Below are 18552 nucleotides of genomic sequence, written 5' to 3'. Positions count from 1 at the left end.
TGAGGAAGCATATGAAAGCAAGGAGCATTATTTTAAGCTCTGAAACCAAGATTGCATTGTGTTGTCACGGTTGAACTGATCTGATTATTTGCCAGGCTGTGCATTTACTTTATTTATGTAACACTGAAGTGATCCAGAGTATGCTGAGGAAGATACAAACTTTAATAATCTGACCAAAACGTATTGTAGAATACATATCAAAGTCTAGATTTTCCAAAGTCCCTTGGCTTCTCTCGTAAACCCCCACAGAGCATTTTGAATGCTTTAGATTTTGCAAACCAGTTTTCCACATCATAATTTTTAGGTGCAAAAAATAGAATCTGCATTGAATCCATGTAGCTGGCCCAGCAGGTGTGCAAGCAGTTTCAGAACAAATTGCTATTGAACAGGACAAACATACGAAAGTGGATATCCAGCTACAAGGAATGTAACACCAAAGCCAAATAATTCTTTTGTACTGAAATAAAAGCTTTATCGTGGTATGACGTTCTGCTGCCACAGTAAGTGCCCTTGTGCCGCTACCATTACTTTGGATGGCAGTCACCAAAAAAATGACAATTATTTCTAACTATTTCTTCAAAAAGAAGAAAATGGCAGTGAATTAGTACAGTGGGAAGGAGCATATTTAGCTTCTGCTGAATCACACATTTCAGATGGGATCCTTAGGGAACGCCTTATGGAGAGACAGGCTCAGGACTTTTCATTCCAGGCAGGGCACAAGCCCTCTCGTGGATGGTGTTTCTGAAGCCTCTTGGTCACTGACAAGTGACAGAGAGAAGCTCCGTCAGGAAGGAGTGCCAGATGAACTCATCCAGTTTAGCAAGCAGCGAAAAGCTACCCTTTTTATTAATTACATTTGCCATTAGTCCTGCTGAGTGTTAGGCTATTTTCCAGATAATTTTTAGTGAGATGTGGTGCCTAGACTTTGTAACATTTTACACACAGACACACCTTTCTAAAAGAAAAAAAATCAAAATCACAGTGAAAGGTTACAGGAGGGACAGTAATCGGGCGTACGATTCTGTAGTATATCAAACTGCATCGTACTTCTGTAACAGTATTTTGAATTTACACGTTGTCTTTCACCCTAACAGACTGCAAGGACTGCACAAACAAGATACTGTATAAACTGCATGTGGTCACACCTGGGCTGCTGAACAAGAACCTACAGCACGCACAGTGGCACGCAGGGCGGTAAGGGGAGGCAGAAACTTTGGCCAAGGGGATGAGGTCTATATGGCAGCAGATACACGTATTTTACAAGAACAAAGAGCTACCTACGCTCTTCCAGATCTGAAGTTGAACTTTCAACAGTCTAAATCACACACATGCTAATCTTTACCCCTAGATCTCAGCTCTGCCAACATGCACCTGAGATGGCAAATTGTTGTTATCTGGGTTTTGCCAGCATCATCCCCCCTCTGCTGTCATGGGTGCTAAATGCACTTGTGAAGGCAGATTTACTTAAGAGGCAGCTATTTCCCAGCTCAACAGATTTCTGAGGGAGCCTTGAAGAGGATACATTTACAATGGGATATGTGGGTCTGTACTGTCCTCAGTCAGCTGGTCCGGGAGGGAAGTATCAGGATTAGCCTGGAGGAAAAAACTCATTGTCTGTGCTGAGAGTTATTGCTCTTTAAGGATGAGGCAAAAAAACCCCAACCCAATATTAAATAGTCTGTGTTTTGTAGAAACCTTCAGTATTTACTTGATTGAAATCTTAATCTAGTTATTTTGTTTACTTATCCCTTAAATTAGTTTACATGATTAAGCTTCTAGAAACTGTTTCCATTAACTAGTTTAGCTGCAAGAGGAAAACTGCAAGATGGCCAGGACAATACACAGGGCAACTTAGTCTGACAAATTAATTTCATCTTTCTTTAGCCCCTACCCAGTATGCTAGTTCAGAAAAGCACGTAAGCAGTAGCTTTACTTTAGCATGAGCTTAAAACATTTACATCAAAGAAACTAAATTCTTAAGATTCTTTGATGAACTGGAGCCTAGACCCTGAAATCAAACTGAGTGGCAGGTTCAAACCTCCATGGGACTGAGTCTTCTCCCCACAAGAATTACATCAAACATTGCATTGCTAAGAGCCCAGCAATCATGTTTGCAACAGATTTTCAGTAAAAAACTGTTTATCCAAATCCTCTGCCAATTCTAATATTTGCAGTTTTCTAGTTCCTTGGAAGTCTGGATTCTATTGATAACTGTCTCACTTGGGAAAGGGAGAGTTGTAGGTTGGGGTGGTTTGTTCATTAAAGCAGCTGACAGGGGATGGGTTAGTGTTTTCCAACATAGTGTGCCTTTCTTATGCCACAGTATTTGCTTGCTTTCCAGCTAAACAAAGAGGTCAATTTAAATATACTACCTCTTTCAACAGACCTTGTCCATATTGATATCATCAGATCTCATAGCTACAACAATGTTGTTACATGGAATACAAGACATTTCTCTCAGACTGGTAGAATCTTTCAAAGTGAATGAAACATACTGTCCTGACTCCAAATTTAACAGAAGGACCCGTTTTGACTCCAACTCCTGTCATTAACTTTTACCAAAACGTGCATGTCTGTGTATGTATACATCACATGTATGTGTTTATTTGATCTTTTAGAGAGAAAGGATTATGCTCAGTCCAGGCTCCTAAAAATCTGACTTATAGCCAAATACTGATTATTTAATACTGAAAAGGAGGAAAAGCATATGTAACATTTAACTTCCATTTAGTTGCATTCTAAGACCATTATGTAGTGTTCAACCCCTTATTTGAGACCAAGAGACAGGATCAGAATGCACAGGAAAACATGAAGACAAAGCAGGCTCTGATTAATCTAAAAGATGTTCTGTAAAGATTTCAAGGACCCAAAACAGCATGAAAAAGAATTAGAACAGTCTGCAACTTGGTTTAGTAGAACTGCTGCTTTGCTCTTTTAACAGACTTTAATCACGACATCGATCTACACCAATGAACCACACTCCTCGTTAACGTTGTGTTAAATATTTGGTTCTTTCCAAATCATGTTCACATGCAACAGCTACATTCCTGCCATAGTCAAGCTCTGTGCCTGCCCTTTCTACTGAATCAGAATTGTTCCTCTAATACATCTGAGCATGTATTCCCTCCCCCTTGCAACAAGAAAGAAATACAAATCCACTTGTGAATGCAACCGTACACTTCTCACAGTGAAATGTTATCTAAGAAAACACTTTGAGGTCTGGAAAGTTCTCAAACTGCAGATCACTGACCACTTAAGCCCAACGAGAACTTGCTGACTGTCCACAGAGAAATAAGTTAGTCACAGAGTGATGATTTTTCCTTGTTTTCAGCTGTTGCTACAGCTGGCATGCAGACACTTTCATGAGAAGACAAAGCAAAAGACCTATAAACCAGCTGGAAATGAAGAACAGCTAGTCTTACTGCCTCTGCTAGGGGCCTAGCAGAAGGAGAAGAGGAAACAGAAGCCAGAGATACCCAAATAAGGCAAATATTTGGGACAGCAAAGGAAAAGGACAAAGTAACCAGGTGATGTAAGAATCGTCCCAGACAGCTTCGCTACCAGAGAAAGGCATCGAGCAGCCTGAAAGGAAAGAAGCCAGGTACCAGAGAGCTGCATGCAAATGAGCCTTACTGGGAAAGGATGCTCAGTGGGAGATAGGAAAGAAAAACACACAACTGCCTCCTTATTTTTTTTCCAAAAAAGGGAGAACACTCCTTGCATTACCAAAACCATAAGTTAGGCCACGGTTTCAAGATGTTCCTTTCAGTGGCAGTGCCAGCTCAAGCGGTTTCCACTGTCTGGTGCTTGATTGTGCCAGGGGCTAGAACTGTTTGCATGTTGGAAATGCCAGACATTTCCTAGTAACCCTGCCTTTGCATTAAATGGTTTTACAATATTACATATTTTTCTTTTTTTCTGTTTTGGGGTTTTTGTTTAAGAAGCAGTGGCTACCACCTCAAGGGCACTACCTATACATGTGCAACTGTTAACTGGAAGAGAGGATTCCACGAGACAGTCTGTCTGTTCATCCTGTAGAAAATACGAGAATCTATCATATAGAATAAAGCCTGTCCAAAGAGACACCCCTGCAATGGATGAGGCATTAGAAGTGCATGCTTACAAAAGGAAATAAATGCTGCTTCTATTAAGACTATCTCATTAATTATTATTTGTCTGGTTTCTTTATAACCACATTTAGTTCTTGCTTTCTGTTTATGGCATATGCCCTCAATTTGATAACTAACAGGTGCTGCAGACTACAGTTCTTGAGATTGAAACTATTAAAAAAAAAAAAATCACACACAGATGAGCCACAAAAGCTACAGAATGTGGACTATAGAAATGCAAACACGCATCAGTTTTATATTGTGTTTTACTGACTGTGGACTCTGGCCTGTAGCTTGGCTGCAGAGAGCTCTTTGCCACAGTTACCCTATGAAAATCACCTGGTAGTACTCCTTTACATTGTGCACACCTGAGTTCCTGCTTTCCACTCAGTTACACAGTTAGTTTGTCAGTGCTTTAGACCTGCTTGACATTCAGCGTGCTGCAATCTCACCTACACTGAAGGTCCTTTACAGCACAAAGCGCCTCACAGGCACGTACCTCATGCAGTCATTTCCATCAGCACAGGGGCAATACTTTTACATGCTGCGTGCTGATGTAGAGGGTAACAGAGGGGAGCCAGGTCCTCCGTGTTCCTCATTTGGAAATAAATTAACTTGGATATTTATATTCTTTAAATGAATGAGTGCCCTGTCACTACATGTCAGCCAGTAAGAAAAATTGTTGGGATCAAAAATTAAATTTGAATTTCAAACCACTAACTAATCAAAGCACAAGAAATGTTACATTACACACTGCATGTCTGATCTTCCACTGTCTGCAACCTTTGCAATCCTTATTCCTGTGCAAAAAGGGAAAAGCCATGTTCCCCGCTCACTCTGAACAGCGTTGAAAGATGTGACAATGCCATAGCAGCTCAGTAAAGAACCAGATACACAAGTTCATCATAATCCATCTTCGCTGACACTAGAACTAAATAGATGCCTTCAAGTAATTGGAAGCATTAACCAGCTTCACTGTAAAATGCCAGAGGAAATGCAACAGAGCTCCCATACATAAAACTAAATTAATGATTCATAAGGCTGCATAATTAACAATGCTAATTCAAAAAATTATGTAGTTAAGGAAGCACATCCAGCCTTCCCTTGCCCTCTCATTTCACATGTGATTGCAATTAGATAGGCATGCACTGTTTCCCAAACTGTGCAGTCCAAGAGGATATGGCATGCTTTTGTATAATCTCAGATCTAGGTGGCATATCTCCTTCAGGAACAGCAAGTCCTTAGCCTTCCATTTGTTAAGACTCCAAAGCAATGCTGCTTGCAAAACCATGGTCACATCCCTGGTAAACTGCACCAGCTGCAACATCCTATGGAGAAACAACAGCATGTTTTACTCCTTGTCCCCTGAGCCTTTTCACTCAAGAGGAGTGTAAGTAGTGCCAGCATACCTCAGAGTCTGGTCTTATACCTGCCCCCTGCTCAGCCTGCAGAAACCTCTCTTGGTTCTTTGGAAACGACCTGGAGGAGCAGAGACAGCAGGTCCTAGGAACTGGAGTCTCAGTCGCACATATCGCAAAACACCCAGAAACTTTTCTTAGGCCATAAGCGCTTTACCAGGTCTTCTGTTCTTCTTCCAGCCACATGTGTCCCTGCTGCTTCAAAGCAGTATCTTTCTCTAGTTTCGTGCTCTATAGCTACTCAGGTGTTCGCAGCAAATCCTCTTGACTGCCCCCTTCACAAGCTTTGAAGGAAGAAACAAAACCCTGAAGTGCATGCTGAGTACATGGTTTTCTAAGGCTTGTAACTCAGTCAAATCAAAGCCAAAACTAAGACACTTCATAGTTATGGCTATTTCAATGCCAAATTTTAGCACACAGAGCTCAGCCAGTCATGCTGCAGAGCTGTTCAAAAGAAGGCAGCAAAAAGTCTTTATGGAGGGAAAAATAGTTTTCCACTCTCCTCATACTCACACATGGATGAAATGTTTTCACTCAAACTTTCCAAAAAATTCACCTTTGAGCAGAGTCCAAGGGCCTCATTTGAACAATTTTAAAACTTTCTGCAAAGAATAAATACTTTAATCGTATAAAAAAGCATTGCTCAATTACAAATTTGACTGTGGGTAATTCTCCTGACGTCAATTCCATTTCTCCCATTTCACATTGTCATGAGACCAGAATCAACCCCAGTGCCTACGCAGAACTATTAAAAGTTATTACTCCCTTCTCCAACAAAAAGTTATGGAAGACTGAAAAGCGAAGGCTAACATACCCAGCAAGCGTTATATACCTGTAAGAACAGCACCATAAAAGAGCAGACCAAAATGCCTAAACCTCTAAGCTTCATACCAAAATCTTCATGTCACAAGATACATGAAAAGCAGTGGAGAGGGAGAGCTCCGGAAGCATTTAAGGTTGAAGCAGACGGTGGCTCCTCATCAGTCCTCCCCAGCCAAGGTTTAACAGAGCCAGTCTTTGGCACACAGCAGAGTTCCAGGACAACCTGGTGACTTCAGCCAGATAGAGATTTAGATTCTGCGACAGACTCTGCACCAGCACAGCCCACATCTTGCTCAGCTGATAGTTTAGGCATGGAGTTATACCTGAACTGCCTATGGGTTGCATGAGTTTACCACCCTTTCATGATAATTCAATAATATCTCAAAAAAACCCCACAAACAAAACCTAAATACAATGTCACATGGTAATGTCTCTCAGTAAGCTCTTTGTAAATAAGATGGTACAAACTAGCTATAACAGGTCAAGGGTTCAGGCCCGAAGAGGCAGTGACTGAAGCGTTCAGACACAGCACAGTGCTTGCAACAAGGCTATCCTGGGGGATAGCGGGGTGTTAACAAAGTGAAAGTTGCCTGTGCTGTTGAGATCGTTCTGTTTGTAAACAATGGGACCATGCTTCTTTATCTTATTACTGCTTCACAGAGGAATAAGCAAGTGTTGGTGTAAAGGAGAAGACAGGGAGATGGAGATCACCAATTTCTTCCTTTTTCAAGGAAAGGACTGATTTTCCCATCTTTTACACACACATACACACCCACTTCCATTTAGTATCATCACTGTTGTAACCACAGTTTTCTGCCACAGCTCCTAGACAGCATCATAAAATAAGTCCAACAAACACAAGAAAAAAAATTCCTATGGACTCTGTGATATAAAGAGGTCATTTTGTTTGCATCAGCTGAATTAAGGAAAAAAAAAACCCCTTTCCTGATTTGTGAATCAAATGGCTCTCATATACAAGTGTCACTCAAAAGATTGCCTTCTCTGTATTTCAGATCTTCTTTTTTGCACAAACAGATACTGGGTTGATTTAGCAAAATTCTCATTTTCCCTAATTGCTCTCTCATCTCCATGAACAGGCTGATTGTCTGTAAGAAGCTTCTTACTTTCAATACATTTACAAATTTGTTATTTATATTATTGGCTAGTTGGTACTTAATCCTCCCCCTCATTCCCAAATCACTTGCCATAGGTCATGTTCTTTTCTAGCAAGCTTCAGTCTCCAGAACAAGAAATGTAACTATTTGATTAAATGAGCTCTCAGAACTTCCCATTTACAAACATAACTTTCTTTTTCCCTTCTGCTCTGTTTCAGTTTGCTTTGGTTACAGATATACCGCACATATGTCTTTTATGGCCCTGTTGCTGTGTGCTTAAACAGTATAAATCTCTGTTGACTATGAGGATTTTCATCTCCTTAATTTTCACTCTAGAGTCTTTTTCATTTTTCCTCTTAAAAAAGAAATATTTCCTTCCCTAGAAGACTGTATCACTCTGGTATCCTTTAATCCAAGCACTCCCCAGAGGACTCTGGGTTTAATAATTATGTTGGAGTGCCTATTATTTAAGATACTGGGAGTACTTCCCACTCTATCCAGGGCCTTCCCTTCCTCTGAACAGACTTTTGCCAGCCAGCTCTGTATTTATATCTAACTAGTTCAAAGCCCAAGGACTTTGTCCCTCCCACCCACTGAGTTATAATCAGATGGCATGTCTTATGTTTGACTCATGTCATGCATACATAGTTTCCAGAAAGAGTAAATGTAGAGTTTCAGTTTAAATGCTGTTCCTACAACAAATCCTAGTAATCATATGTTTTCAGTGGCATTATGTATGTTAGAGGTCACAATTAAAATGTCCAAAAGTAACTCCATGGCTTAGACTTAAAACATGAGGAAAATCTACACAAAGCAATCTTGGGAACTGTGAACCCCAAAACAGAGTTTGGCATTTCTGAACGTTGTGCACAAACTCAACACTCTTAACCTCTAAGAGATGATTAAAATAACAGGGATAAATTAATCATAAATCCTTGTATTACTATCATAGTTGATCCTATTCGATTTTTTATTTTAAATGACCCACATTAAACTTGAAAACTGTGTCCCCCTTTATTGCAGGACACATTTCAAAATACTCAGAAATTCCTAGACCCCATTTTAAGAAGCCAGTCATATAAGAGAGGTCTTTTGGATGCTGAAGACTGTTGAACACCATGGACTGATTTCTCAATCAGATCTAAGACAAATTCTTTCAAGCGCTCATGGAAGATGGGCACTCTCTGCAATTCTCTGGTCTCACATCGCAATGCTGTTAGTCTAAGCCAACAAAGGATTCCCACTAGTGTAACAGAAAACAGAACATAGGCTTCAGTTCAGCTGAGAGCGAAGACATGAGAAAGAATCTCATTTTCCAGTTGGCTTGGGACCCTAACTTTTCCCCAGTGCTCAAGTAACAGTAAGACATAGTTGTCATCTTTTTTCTTCTCTTCATTCAGTTAAAAGGCAAATACCTGAAGAGAAGCAAGAATTCGGCTTATCTATGGGTTACTTGTTTTGTTTAATGCTCCATTCATTCCATCTGATTTCACCAAATCCTACAAGGATTTTATTACCCTCTTATAGCCCTGCTACAGAGCCAAGTAGGCACCATTAAATCAGACTCCTACTCCAGAGCTTGCTTTTGAGCTCTGTTTAGATTTGCAGGGAGGAGCAAAGAACAAGAGAATTGCAAACAAATATGTAACAATTAACTTGAGAAATATCTATATATAGTCCCTCTGTAACCATGTGATGTTTTTTCATTATACACACCACTTGAACAATTACAATTTCGGGGTTTTACTAACTACCACAGCCTTGAACACAGAAATCCCTAAATTAGAAAGGGTATCTTTCAAGTGCAGTGCAATAAAACCCAGGTTTGGGGATGCCGGGGTTTGGTTTTTTTTGAGTTGTTTTTCTGTTTGTTTGTTTTTACATCATCTCTAAAATATCCCATAGTCAGATATAACAGTCTGTACACCAGTGACTTGCCTCCTGCCCGCTCTCTGCACTTTCTGCAGGCTCCACCTGTGTCTTGGTTTCCGGAATTTGTGGCTCAGGTGCAACTCTATTGTGTCTTCTCCAAAATCTCCGGAACAGATTCCTGAAGAACAAATTTCATACTTGTTTGAAAACAACAGAAAGGCAGTTCTGAAATGCAGATAACAATACATTTACTATTAATGTCCATTATGTTTCTCTCTTTCTTGTGAATCACAACAATTGACTAAAATCATTACACAGGTGAGGAAGATGCTCAGTCATGTTGATTAGGTGCGGTGCATCTAACCAATGGCATGGTTACATACACCCAAGCCCCCCTCCTAGCTCGCTTAAATTTCTGCTTTCTCTGACACTAGAGTAAGTACCACTATTGCAGTGGCCTAAACCAGTAACCTAGACAGCACATCTACTTCTCCCTCTTTACACTGCATATGTAAGTGCAGTGATAAGACTTCCTCGACCAGGACACCTCTAGATTAAGAAAATGGGTACTACTAAACATGTTTCTGGAAGCGACCTATTTTTCTAGGGAAGGCAAAAATGCTTTTACCAGCATAAGTTGGCTCCAACCTTTTTCCCTTTATGCTGTTAAGACTCTTGTCTTCCACCTATTGCGGCTCTGAGCTTTCCAAAGCCCATATTCCTACCCTCCAGATTAGTCAAAATGCAACATTAAGACTTTCTTTCTCATCAGTTATTTAATATTCACTTTTAAGCTCCCTCAGAACTTGATCTCTCTTCTGACTCTCCTTATTTTCATCTCTTAGAAGCTTCTCACCTCTGTTGATGCTGCTTCTCACAGATCAATGCCTGCCAGAAGCTCCCAATGGTAAAGTTCACAGCTATACTTTTTTTTTAATGCTACCAATACACACTTGGTAACCATTTCAAACTGAGAAACCCAGCTTTGAGCTGAACCTTTATTCTGATGCCAAAAATGCATCTGCAGTTCACAACAATGACATAAAGATCCTGTGGGACACAAGGAATATTTCCTTTACTAACTAAAGTTTAAACGATTTACAGCCTGCAACTGGTGCGTAACACTAGTGATCTATAAATATTTGCTCTCACCAGTATTTACCTTCATACTTTGCCCTACATCATTCCCATTGTTCGCTCTACCCATGCACTGCTTTTTCATTTTCATTACATTCTTTGAGGCAGACTTCTACCCACTTGCAGATGTTCCAAGATGGGATGATGTAAACCCTAGCTGTGACCTTTAGGCATTATTACAACGCAAAAATAGATTATATGATGAATCCATAGAATCCAATATCCAACAGTCGTGCTGACTGAGGCCACTCTGATGTAGATTAATAGAGTACAACCCACTTGAACAAATTTAGATCAATACCTATTAGAAATTCTGTGAACTTTTGGGAGCAATATGCCCCAGCATCCTCAGCTAAAGAGAAATCCCTCTTACTAATTATGCTTTTGCTACTTGGCTGCTGCTGTAGTCCCTATAGCACTTCCTTGAAGAAGTGCTGCTAGTGACTTCACTGGCAAGAGAAAGGTGACAGGATTAGAGCCACAGGCTGTAAACACTTCAGTAACCTCTGGGGTTACGTTGTTTTATTATTATTATTGGCACATTGTGCTCAGACAGCAAAGACATTCATTTAAGGATATTAGTTTCTATTTCCAGCTCTATTACATCTATTTTTATTTGAACTTATTTAAAGACAACATTACCAACCCAGAAACAAAAGACAGGAAGGAGATGGAAGTCCACAATGCTTGAGACTCTAGACAATGACAGGAAATGGCCCGTGTTTTGACAGTTCCCCCAATTCTCTTCCAGATGATCTTGACTTAAGAATTTGACAAAGTCCAAAAAGCAAAATAAAAACATAAACAAAACTCTGTGAAGGGGAAATCCTCCTGTATTCAGATACCATCAGAGTGGAAAATTTTAGAGAGAATCCAGGTCTAGAAAACTATGTTAGAAAAAATTTGTCTATATAAAAGCAGGAATGGAACAGCAACATGACAGTAACAAGATCTAACAAGAAGAAGTGATTCCGTGTTCCACTTGGAGAAATCCCATTGTCTGCCTCAAGCAAAATTGCAAACCAACCAACCAACCAACCAATCATTTAGCGTGTTTTGTGATGGGTATATCAACAAGATATTTGGCTTAGGCATTTTCAAAGTACCAACCACAGTGATGGTTGAACACAGTACGTGGATGTTTTAGGTATAAGAAGCTTCACATCCAATCCACTTCTGAGATCTCCACAAGCTCAGACAAGAATTGTCCTTTAGCTTATATATGCCTTCTTAATAATTAACACATGAACATAAAATCCCAGCTGTATTAGAGAAAAGTTAAGAAAACCTACCGATGAGCAAGCCAGCCTGTAGATCAGTTTTCTGCTATTCTGAACATGCATGTTACTAGCAATGGAGCACTACTTAGCAAACGCAGACCCTATCCATTGTATCGGGACGACATTACTAAAGATGTGTTTTGAAGTGTTTACATAGACAAAGATCTAGCTGAAGTCAAATACACTTTCTCCTCAGGACAAACCAAGTAAGAACTTCAAAACTGGCCAAGGTTGAACATTGTAACACAAAAGTTTGAGTGGAAGCCAACTGTTTTGTTCTCCAGAGATCAGCTGGAAACACACCAATAAACAGGATGGAAGATACTCTTCTCAAGGGAGTATTATAAACAGCAAATTAATTGTGCAATATGTTACTGTGCTCAGGGAGATGAACTGGATTGGAAATCAAAACCTAGATCAGATAACTAATAATTATGCAGTTATATTAAAAAACACCAAAGGAATATTAAATTCTTTCACTCTAGGTTATAAGCTGAACACTGATAGGATCCATAGAGGAACTTTTCCTATAAGAAGTTACTCCATACTTGTCCACAACTGAACTGTCAGGAGCACTACACAGGCAATTTGTCAATCTTGATAGAGTCACAGCTGCCTTCCACATTACAGGGATTTTGCAGCATCCCCAAAGAATGAGCTAAAACATACAGTCTTCCATCCACAAATATTTTCTTGCCTGAAACTGCCTTGCTAGACAGACTATTCAAACTTGCAAGGCAATCCTTTAGTAATACTGCCAGTAGGAATACCAGAAAGTGTCAAATACAATAAGGGAGTTTATAAAGTGGTCACCAGTGCACTGAGGACCAGGATAAACCACCCAATGCATTTCCCACCCAGCACCAGACAGCATCAGGTGGCAGTATGTTTCAGTCATTACAGATTTATCCTGGATTAAACCCACAAGCAAGAGGTGAAATGACTCCGTATCTTCCTCTTCCCCCAAATATGTGTCAGTTATTCTTTATGGCTTGTTTTCTTAACCTTTCTTTAGCAAAGCAAAAAGAAAGCAAAGAAGTCATAGGCTTATTATCTTTCTTTTTTAAAAAAGGAAAAAAAATAGAGAATTTAAGCTTACTGCAAACCACGACCAGACGTGCATTTATCACCATAACGTGACGTGATGTGTCAGTTGATAATTTGGCGCCCACTTAAGAGAAAGAATTCTGCTTATTTTTTGTTCCACTAGCTAGTCCAAAACCAAGTGCAAAGTTGCACAATCCCTCCAACTTTGTTGGAGAAGCAATAGTCAGAACCAAGATTCACAGAAGAGGGAAGGAAAAAAAAAAGTCCCAGTCCTCTTTTCTGGTTAAGTGGTTATATGTTAAAAAAGCAAGAGTTCGGCAGAGAAAAACACTGCTCTTTTGCATTCCCAGGCAGGTTTCTTGCTCTTCCAAGCAGACTCCAGACTTCATGAGTTTCTCTCCCTCCATCCCTCCCTCCTTCCCCCAACCCTTGATGATAGTATTTGGCAGGAACTTTTAATCAAAAAAAAAATCCAGACTGCCTTTGTGCTACCCCAGTAAACCTCTCTAGGGAAATGATGTTCTTTGCTCAGCAATTCCTGTTCAGCAGAGAGTGCCAACACGAGGAAAACAGCTGGAGTGACTTCCTATTCTCCATTCAGGCCTGGCGGCCTAGGAACAAATCCTTACAAAAAGAAACAGAGGCGGAAACCAACAAAGGATCATTGACAAAGAAATGCACGATGACTTTTGTAAGATGTTATTTTCAGCTCATTTTTTTAAAGGAATACATTCAGTCTTTCACAATAACACTGAGCTCATGAACAGCCTGATCCAACCACCACCAAAGCTGTGGAAAAGCTTCATATCAAGTGGCAAGCAGAACAACAACTTTAATGAAGAAAGCGGATCTGTTGTGAAGACTATGGAGGAACGACCTGGGCAATGGGCTTGAGCATCCCTTGCTACAACGGGCTGAACCTGGACACAGCCTCCAGCAGTAAGAGCGAGCAACAACGATGCAAAGCAACAGGTACACGCTCTATATCATCACCCGATGAATGCGCTGAGGCTCAAGTATCCATTTTCTAGGCCAGGCATGTGTCCTAATACAAGTGATCCAGGCAGCAATCTTGCCATACATCATGATTTTATCTGATTTTGCATTTTCCTTGAAGAACCTTCTGTTTAGTCCCTGAAAAGGCTTGCCTTTCATTTACATACAAATAATTTTGTATATTCCAACACCTCAATATAGTTCCCCCAATAGCTACTTTAACACCTAAAAAATGAAGGTAATGCAAACATTATTACTTTTTAAGTCTTGTAGTTATGTCATCCTCATACTGGGAAGGGAGGAGCTTGCCAGATGGGACTGATAATTATGTGGCTGTAATCCCAACAGCTGTCATTCAGACACATAAGAATATCGTCCAGTTTAATCTGAACACCAGGAGATTTACTTTAAAACCCTTTCCAGATAACTATGCAGCTATCATCACATCTCCCCAGGCTTCAAGATTATTTTGATGGACATTATTTTTTCCCTGAGAAACACAATGTCTAGTTACATGTCTAGAGAAAACCAACATTTAATCCAAGGATTACAGCCATGAAGTCCTGCTATTCTAAATCAGACTGCTCCTTGGGCTTTAATTTGAAAATCCATATATTACTTGCTAACTTCCTTACATTTAAATCTCAAAATGCAAAGCATCTGAGATCATAGCTGAGTTCTGGAAGAGACCCAACAGTTAAATCTCCAGGGAAGTCAGGCAAGGCTGATAATTGGGTTCAGACAAGGATATATGTTTGTTTTTTACTACACTAATACTGGATAACACTCCTGCCTTTCATTTTTCCCCTTCTTTTCAGCTTTGCTCCTTTCTTCCTTTTAAGGAAAGGTGACTTTTTTATTGCCTCTCATCACTAATTACATCTAGATAATACTAACTAACCAACTCTTTACCGACTGCCAATGCTTTAGTGAGGGGGGAAGGAAGAGAGGAGAGAGCAGTGTTGCACCTCTAAGGCTTTACAATTTGAAGGTCTGTCCTTTTCCGGAGGTTGTGTCATCGCAACACTCACACCACTTGCATCTGAATGACAGGATGGGTCCCCTTCCTTCTCTTCCCACCTCCTTTTCCTAAATTCCCATGGATTTCTTTCACTGTAACCTTGTTGCCAGCACTCAGCCTACTCAGTGGACAAATGACAAATTCCTCTGGTTCAGTCTGCACTTGAGGGTTGAGGAAAGCAGTTCCTCTGACAGTATTTAGAAGAGGAGAATGGAAACAAATATTCCAAAGTAATATTCAACTGATTCTACAGATGTTGATTAACATAAAACTACGTTAAAACAAATTGCCCTGCATGTAACATACAGGGCATATAACTTGCCTGTTCCTACATGTTTAATCAAAAGACTTAAGAAAAAAAGTCACAGCGTGTATCACATTCAAGTTATTACTAGTTTCAGGATCAGAATACAGTGCTAGCCATCTCCTGTAACAGTCATATGGCAACAAATCTTTTACCTGTGCTAACCTGTCCTCCATAATGTTTGTCAGTCTCCTATGCTTACACAAGAACAGAGTACAACACCCAGATCAAATGCAGATATTAAACAGGTATGCTAAAAAAGAGAATCCACCGCAAAACTTAATTAGTCTCCATGGGAGACAGATACCAGGGAGACTATGGAGTCCCTCTTCAGGACTTTATTATGCTTATTGTGCTTGTTTCTTACCGAGGTCACTGTTTTACCTTGTCCTGCTCAATTATTTGAGGAATCGTTTTACAGCCTCCTTTGATCTAGGTATTCAGGCCAGCAACAATACAGTGCAGAGTGGTCTCTTAAACAACATTTAGCCAAGACCATAGAGGAATTTTTCCAGTTTACCATGTTTCCACTGCAAAGAAATGTGCCGTTAAAACCAAGAGAGCTTCTAGACAACAGTAGCTGAAGAAGGCTCCCAAGATAAGCAACTACTGACCCGTTCAGGCCTTCCCTGAGGTGCAGCAATCAGTGTGTTTGCCGCATATAGTCTACCCAAATACCTGAAATTTATTGACCAAGGAATTGAGAGGATGTGACAACTGCAAAACGATTCATTAGACCTGAAGCTAGAAAGGCATTGTGTATTTGTTGAAGAAACTCCTCTAAGTCCAGAGGTTTATAAGGTAGTAGCAAGTCATAAAACTCCTAACCACAGCAGTCAGAACCTGATGAGATGTTGGGGAGGATCAGCCTTACACTGAGGGCTCAGCTGGCTAACTCTTTAAAACAACACTGAAGGAATTAGATCAGTATACTCTTTCATTTTTAGCTTGATTTCCCAGGCAATCACATTGCCTGCCACCCTCTCTCTTAAACCAATGGATTCAAGCCAGGTTGAACAGAAATTAAACTGCGGTACAGTTGATGGAAATCTACAGCTGGAAAGAAGGAAAAGCCCTTCTAGCATCTCCTTGATAAAAACTGACCCAGTCTCGGGAAATACTTCATTCTGAGCATACATCTTTTTAGAATCCAGAATCAATCACAAAACACAAACTAGAGGAAAACCAGACTTCATTAATTCTGGCCTCCATGGTTGAGAGTGTCTGAAAACACATAGTAGGGCATATTTGACAGAGCTCAGAAAACCTTGTGTGTGGAGATTTGGAACAGATACAGAGAAACTCAGAGACTTGGATTATCTTGAAACCCCATAATGCGGACCTGAAACAAATAAGTTTTGTGAGCAAAAGAATGAATGAAGCCTAGCTTCCAACTGATCTGTGACTTAAGTCCTTTTATCCCTTCCTCCACATAACCCAACCCCCTTACAAACACCCTAATCCTACCCTCATTCCCACATAGCCCAGGCAAAAAGCAACTTATGTGGTAGCTGGTCCCCACCGCCACCGACTGCCCAACCAGCGTGTCCATGCCAACTGGCCCAATAGAGAAAAGCGGAGGAGAAAACTTTTGGAGCACCAGTTGGAAGTCTTTCTCACAGTGGGCTCGTGAAAGAAGTTCCCTTCTCTATCCAAGTGCTGATTTTTATGACACTTGCACTACTACCTGGTAAACCTCTACTGTTTTGCTAAGTCAAGTTGATATGCACAAAGCGATCCAAGATTCAGTTGAAATACAGGCTAAAAGAAGGCATACTCACTTAAACCTCACTTGCTTAGGCCAATGAATAAAATTGTTGTGAGACTAGAGAGAATCCTGCAAAATGAGACAAAGCTTTGGAGCAAAGCAAAATTAGCAAACCTTTAAGAGATGGTTTGATTCTACAATCATAACCAAAACAACAACAAAAAAGAGCATCTTAGGCATGACAAGGACTTCATACAATATCAACTAAAACAGATGAAGACAATATAAGATACAGTCGATTCTGGAAACAACCAAAAGTCCAAATGAAGACCTTCACAAAGCTTTTACAGAACTGGAATTCAGGCTCCCCCAGGAGAAGAGAGATGCAGACGCTGAGACTGGACGACTCACAGCAGTTTATAGTCCCGTACAAACATACAGTCTATTGGTGATTTCCATTTATGCTCCTGTAGTGAACTATAACAATTCTGGTAACTCAGAAGTGGATACATATCCTGTTTGGTCATTTTTAGTTACAGGGGCAGTAGTTCCAACAGAAGAGCATGCAAAACAGCTAAGGACAGTAGCTGCATCTGGCTTCCCAGAATAATTTATTTGCCACCATAAATGGAAATTTTTACTTTTAACTTGATTTTTAGCACCACGTCAGAGCATTACATATTTCTTGATTGACTTATATGAAGAAAGAATACTCATAAGAAAGGTGGTGGCAGATGGATACCCTGTAAGCTGTGCAATGACAGAGAGGAGCATGGGAAAGGTGCTGCCTGAAAAGAAGTTGGAAACTGCAGAGAAAAACCTCCTGGCAGTTTGAATCCTCTTGTATACAGAACTGTTACTTTGAATACATTTTTTATAAACAAGTGAATTGAGTTTAAAAAAAAATATCTGGCTCTAATGATTTTTTCTTTCTAATGAGAAAAGTCTGTAAGAACCCAAAATACTGGCAAGCTGCTTGGGTCAAAAGGGGACCCATGCAACAAGAAGGCAATACCATCGATTACCGAGGACTGGGAGTCAGGGCTTTGGCACTGCTTTGCATAATTTTCAGAAATTTGCATAATTTTAAGAAAGGTTTCCTCAGTTTACCTATGTTTAAGACATGGATAACACATAGAACTGCTCCAAAATTTGTCAGATGTTGTTTTTTTAATCAGAAAATGGGTCATCTATTGAGCCAGTGTGGCTTCTTAGAAATACCTTGGGTTTGAAACGTCTTTCCCCCCAGAATTATCCCTAAACTCCTACCATCTTTGTCCCCAGTCAGAAGCTCACTAGTGCTCATGATTCTGGAAACTAAATTCCTGAAATAAAAGTGTTAATGAAACATAAATGTGAATGGCATTTAAAAAAAAATACTAAATTTTAAAAAAAGCCTGCAGGATCTAGGGGACTTCTCATTTATGTGAAACGTGAGAACTAGTTTGTTTGAACCAAAATCAAGCTTTGAAATAAAACTAAGACTTTCTGATATTTTAGACACCTCTTTCTTTCCTCACACAGCAGTATGGAACTTCAGTTACTTCACAGCAAGTTATGGTCCTTCTTCTTCCAAACCAGACAAAATAAGCATGTCATCCCTGAGATCCTTCTGCCTACAGGAAGATAACCGTTCAGCTGTGGCCACGTTCCCCACAAAGGAAGAAATCTCCTCAAGGGTTTCCCATTCATGCTCACCAAGAAAATATACTTGCTTCTTACT

At 40.1% G+C, this 18552-nt stretch overlaps 1 long non-coding RNA gene across 1 annotated transcript; it reads left to right on the top strand.

The window, feature by feature from the left end:
* The first annotated feature begins 1091 nt into the window (after positions 1-1091).
* LOC141946880 (uncharacterized) lies at positions 1092-4171 on the top strand. Its single transcript, XR_012629954.1, has 2 exons — positions 1092-1194; positions 2942-4171. It is a non-coding gene; the product is annotated as an uncharacterized LOC141946880 (long non-coding RNA).
* The last annotated feature ends 14381 nt before the right edge of the window (positions 4172-18552 follow it).

Source organism: Strix uralensis, chromosome 8 (genome assembly GCF_047716275.1).
Source record: "Strix uralensis isolate ZFMK-TIS-50842 chromosome 8, bStrUra1, whole genome shotgun sequence".
In the NCBI taxonomy this organism is placed as follows: Eukaryota; Metazoa; Chordata; class Aves; order Strigiformes; family Strigidae; genus Strix; species Strix uralensis.
This window is presented reverse-complemented; position numbering and strand designations above follow the sequence as displayed.